Raw genomic sequence first — 5,872 nt, 5'->3', positions numbered from 1 at the left:
CTGCTGAGTGCATCGGCAACCACATTAGCTTTCCCCGGGTGGTAGCTAATGGTACAATCGTAGTCCTTCAGGAACTCCATCCATCTCCTCTGTCGGAGATTAAGCTCCTTCTGAGTGAAAATGTATTTGAGACTCTTATGATCGGTAAGAATCTCAAATGTAATACCGTACAAATGATGTCGCCAAAGCTTCAGAGCAAAAATGATGGCAGCTAACTCCAAGTCATGAACTGGGCAGTTCTTCTCATGCTCCTTCAGCTGTCGAGAAGCATAAGAGACTACTCTGTCGTGCTGCATCAGAACAGCGCCCAAACCCTGTATAGATGCGTCGGTGTAGAGTACAAATCCATCCTCTCCAGAAGGTAAAACCAAAACTGGAGCCGACACTAATCTCCGCTTCAGCTCCTGAAAGCTGGTCTCGCAATCCTCAGTCCACGTAAACTTCACGCCTTTCCTGGTAAGGCGTGTCAGCGGCATAGCAATACGCGAGAAACCCTCGACAAAACGTCGGTAATATCCGGCCAATCCCAGAAAACTGCGGATCTCCTGAACTGACTTCGGCTGCTCCCAACTGGTGACAGCCTCGATCTTCTGAGGATCAACTAAAATACCTCTACTAGGAACCACGTGTCCCAGAAAACCGACTGAGGATAGCCAGAACGCACACTTGCTGAACTTCACGTACAGCTGATGCCGTCGAAGAATCTCCAAGACTATGCGAAGATGCTGTGCATGCTCCTCCTCGGAATGAGAGTAGACCAATATGTCATCAATAAAAACGATAACAAACTGATCCAGATACTCCAGAAATATGCGGTTCATCAAGTCCATAAACACCGCTGGAGCATTGGTAAGCCCAAATGGCATTACCAAAAACTCATAATGACCGTATCTAGTACGGAATGCTGTCTTCTGAATATCTGAGTCTCTGACTCTCAACTGATGATATCCGGATCACAGATCAATTTTAGAATACACTGATGTACCTCTGAGCTGATCAAACAAATCCTCGATTCGTGGTAAGGGATATTTATTTCTGACGGTCACTGCATTCAGCTGTCTGTAGTCAATACATAACCTCATGGTGCCATCCTTTTTCTTGACAAACAGAACTGGAGAACCCCTGTAAAATACCGGAAAAATGATAATTATTAATAAGGGAATTTTCCGGAATTTTTGGACATTTTTCGGGAATTTTTTCGGAGCTCGTATGGACGAGTTCACGGGGATAAAAACGGGGCCTCGAGAAAGCCTGCTTGGGCTACCCATTTAAGAGAGGAAAAGATTTATTTATTTATCTCTTTTTCCTTTTCTTATTTATTTTCTTATTTTCTTTTTTTGTTTCTTCTCATTCCCGCACCCTTCCTTCTTCTCCCCGACGCCGCCGCGTGCCTTCTCCTTCGGTGCCCTAACCGCCGGCCACGGCGGTTCCTCTCTTTATCTTCTCCTCTTCTCGGTGAAGCCGAGCCTTTCTTCCTCGCCGCCACCCACTTCCTTTTCTTCCTCACTGATTCTGTGCCCTAGCCGCCAGCAACCGAGCCGCCAGTTCTCGGTTCCCGATCGCGACCCCGGTGTTTCCCTTGTGCCCGAGCATTGCTGACACCGAGCAGGAGCCGAGCGATTTCTTGCCCTAGGTGCCGACGACGCACCTCTTTGCCCTAGCGCCGGGCCGCCGTCGAGCCCTAGTTCTCCGGCCGACTCTTCCTTCCCGAGCCGCACCAGGCGATGCCATCACTTGAGGCCGGACGGAGCAGTGCATACCCCTACTCCAATTGCCCAGATTCGGTAGCCAATTTGTTCCTCTGCCTAGTGTCAGTAAACAAGCCTTCTTCCCTCTGTATTGTCGTCGGCCACAAGATTTCGAGCATCAACAGATTTCTATAGCCTATTGACAGAGAGGAAGAAGATTTGGGTAAGGCAGGTAGGGTTCTGTGTTTGCAAATTCTTATGTTAGTGGGTTAATTGATCACATTGGTGTTTTATTTGTTTACAGCAGCAATATACCTTTGCTGGCAACAACAAATCGTGTGTGTGGATCAACAATCAAGGCTGTGAATTTAGGTAAGGGTAGGAATTTGATGCGTTTTGTAGTTAGATGTTTATGTGGTAAGGGAATTAGGTTTGGATTTAATCTAATGGGTTGATTGGGGATTTAGTTGCTAACCCTAATTAACTATTAGATTTAAAAAGGTAAATTGAGGATATGTGATTAGGGTTTTACCCTAAATTTAGTCCTAGGGATTTTATTTAGCTGTTCTTATGAAGTAGCTAAATAAAATATTTGTATATTGTTTGATACAGGACTTTGACGCGAGACGAGTATCTCGACGTCGTGGACCAGATTGGACTTTTCTATTTTCGGAGGCGGGTACTTTTGACTTATTGTCTTTGATATGCTTAGTAATTAAATTAACAAGATGCATTAATTGTGTTTCTTACTTGTTTCGGTTAATCACTGCCCAATACATGCTACCTGTTGATTGATTGTTTGTTTACATCTTGTATGGATATGTACCTGATTCCACATGCTCATGGGTAGTGATATAACCATATTTTACCATGTCAGGACCTAGGTTTGATACCTTATATGATCAGATACCTTGATATGATTCATTCGCTTTGGTGCACATTATGATATATCCAGAGATTGGTTTAGTATATTACCATGTTTAGTGACATGCACCATTCGCATGATTGCATGCTGAGTGATTGATTGCTCCTTTATTGTCGAGCACTTTGCCAGTTTCATCACTGTTCGGTGCTCCGTTGTGACGCTCATGGGTAGCGGGACACAGCGTGGTAGCACGTCAGTTTGACTCTTCCGGTGCTCCGTTGATCCGCTCATGGGTAGTGTGACGCAGCGTGTAGCACGTTAGAGATTCCTCTCCGTCATAGTGTACCGGGAGATGAGAGCATTGCGCTCCCCCATTTATGATTTGGGGTAGGAGTACGTATGTACTCCGGCGACAATCCGTCCACTCGATCACTCATCAGGAGTAGTGTTGCAGAGTGCACGGTTGTCACAGCCCTACCCACTCGGTCCCACTGTTGATGTGAGTCGGCTGACTGGCGTCAGGGGTGACCATGACATTGGCATCATATGCATGATGCATTTACTGTTTGTGTTTGTGTTTGTTGCACTTATATGCTGCACATTGCTTGGATACCTTGATTGACATGCATACAGGTCTTCTATACCTTTCGGACTGTTTGTCCTTTTACCGGGTCCTGGTTAGTACAGATTTCCTCCTGTCTTCTTCGATTTGTAGTTACCTTTATTTTTATCAGGAGACTGTACGCATGATTAGTGCTAGGTGTTATTTCTTTACTTTGCATATCAATTGTACCTGCTGAGTGTTGGACTCACCCCTCCTCCATTGTTGTTATTTTCAGGTTGATGCTGTCAGGAGGGAGTTCCAGTCGCTAGTCCCCACAGCACGTAGTGCTAGTCCTCTGCTGGGTTGAGTTGTTATTTTATTTTAGTTTTTCTCTATCAGACTTTGTTTTAGTCTTGTTTTGGATTTTTCATATGGATATTGTATGGAATCCTTTCGTTTGATGGACCTTTGATATGATTTGGATTTTATTCTACTATATGCCTTCCTGGACGGCAGAAGAGGTGGGTTCGTCGGTTTTGAGCTTTTCGAATGTAGTGGAGTAGGGTGGATTTCGAGTCAGAGTTTTACTGTTTTGTTTACTATTTTATTAACTGCGTGGTTGTGACAGCCAGAGGCTGAATACTTATATAAACTGCGTGGTGATTGGTTTTATTTACTGTTATTATTCCAGCCGCCTGTGGCTGAGGTATTTATGTATGTAGAAAGTTTCAGATTGTCCGTCGTACAGGGGAGATGCTGCCGAAAATTTCTTCGGACAGGGACTCCTCTGGGGCGTGACAATTTAGTGGTATCAGAGCAGGTATACGATACTTGCTATGTGTTTTGGATTTTCGAGATTTATTCTGATACCAATTTATTTGGTATCAGAGGGAACTTATACGATCTTTTGTTTTCGTATTTTGGATGTTTGGGATAACCTGATACCAATTTATTTACTTGGTATCAGAGCGCCAAGTTTGGCGATACTTGTTGGATTTTTGTATTATGGATTTTCGGGATTTATCTGATACCAATTTATTGGTATCAGAGCAGGTTATGGATACCTGCTTTTGGTTTTTGGAGATTTATCGGATACCTGTTGTTGGTATTCTGGATATTTGGGTTGGCCAGGTTTGCGAGTCAAACTGGGCATTATCGGATTTTCGATATGGTTATGTTTCGGATTTCCGTTTCGGATTTATTTGGATTTTCGGCGATATGTACGTTCGGAATTTTGTGGTCAAATTGGGGACTGGACAGCGACGGAACATCTCCAGACGGCAAATAGGTATGTTGTTATTTTATGTTGGTTATATTGGTATTGATATCTGTAATTTAATTTAACAGATATGGAGCGATATATACATATATGTGATTCTAGATCCATGTTTAGATTTATAGAATTGATGGTGAGTGAGTAGATCTGTTTTTTTAAGGATATGTTACTTGAGAATAGATTGATTCTAGATGTGTTTTGATTCTAGATGCTATAAACTAGAATAGTATGTGCCTAGTATGTAGAGATAACTTCATGTTTCTGATGCATCAATTGTCTACCTTCCCTAGAGTGTTTATAAGCATCTACACTACACTTATTCTAACCTTGAGCAGTAGCATGCTGCATCAAGATTCTTTTCCCCTCTCGAAAGGACACTTTTTGTCTAAACATGATAGCTCAGTAGGATATTTCCTAATATTATGATGGCCTGTTGCACTCTGAGTTATAAACAATTAGCTATAGACTCCAAAGGACATATCTTCAAGTTCACCTGGTCTTGTTATGCACTTCCACTGCCCTATTAATAATTCTTGTATGTTGATTCTTACACCAGTCGAACAGAAGAAAGTATAAATCATGACAATTTAGTGGTATGCCATTCCACTGTCATGGCCTACATGCCAGCCAAAATTTGTTCATCCAGGACAATTCATTTAGTTCAGCTAAAGATATGCTAAGAGAGGCCTGAAAGATTAATGCTTTCCTTAGCCATTGGCTCCAGCTATGTTATACAAGCATATGCATGTGAAGAATCAGATAGATCCAAGGTCTGAATTACTGTAACAAGTCAGTAGATAGATATGAAAGTTGTTTCTCCTTCAGATTTTAGAAAGAATTATGAATACAACCAGAGGAAATTAACCTCAAAACCATCTTTATAGCAGCAGCATCACATGATTTTTGTAATGATCCATGACTATCATCATTGATGCAACTGACCTCATTTATGCCAAATGTTTGTGAGTCAAGATAGACGAGATACCTACGGGATTCTATAGTGCAACCCTGACTTAAATCCCTTTCTAGACATAATGGTTGAAGGCCCAATCAAATATAGTTTCAAATAGAACCCGTTGCCTGTACATCACAATCTCATAGGGATAGAAATCCTAAACCCAGGATCAATATTGTAAAGCCTCAGAACCTTATCTGCTCATGGTAGAAGTGATGATGATAATTGATAATTCCATATCCTCTTCTTCATGACCCACTAAGGTCAACAAAGTGCCTGCAATAGCAGTGATAGTTCAGTTGAATATGGTCAGAATATTACTTAGTAACCCAACCCAATGAGGTTTACCTAAGAACTACAATTGAGGATACTCGTGTCGATTATGATTTGTTGGAAGTATTATGTTGATTATATTCTTGGCATAGGTGTATATATGTCATGAGAGTGTTGTTGAGGTGTATTGTTGATTATACCTATGTTGATATATGCACACGGGTTTGATAGGTATTGTTGGAAGTATCATGATGATTCTACCTATGTTAAA

The 5,872-nt window shown here is 41.9% G+C and overlaps 1 long non-coding RNA gene across 1 annotated transcript; it reads left to right on the top strand.

The window, feature by feature from the left end:
* Nucleotides 1–1,485: 1,485 nt before the first annotated feature.
* On the top strand, nucleotides 1,486–3,434 carry LOC122037666. The gene is made up of 3 exons (XR_006127689.1): nucleotides 1,486–1,911; nucleotides 1,993–2,060; nucleotides 3,393–3,434. It is a non-coding gene; the product is annotated as an uncharacterized LOC122037666 (long non-coding RNA).
* The last annotated feature ends 2,438 nt before the right edge of the window (nucleotides 3,435–5,872 follow it).

This window comes from Zingiber officinale, unplaced genomic scaffold, assembly GCF_018446385.1.
Source record: "Zingiber officinale cultivar Zhangliang unplaced genomic scaffold, Zo_v1.1 ctg72, whole genome shotgun sequence".
Classification (NCBI taxonomy): Eukaryota; Viridiplantae; Streptophyta; class Magnoliopsida; order Zingiberales; family Zingiberaceae; genus Zingiber; species Zingiber officinale.
Note: the sequence above shows the minus strand (reverse complement) of the source record. Positions and strands in the feature narration are given on the sequence as shown.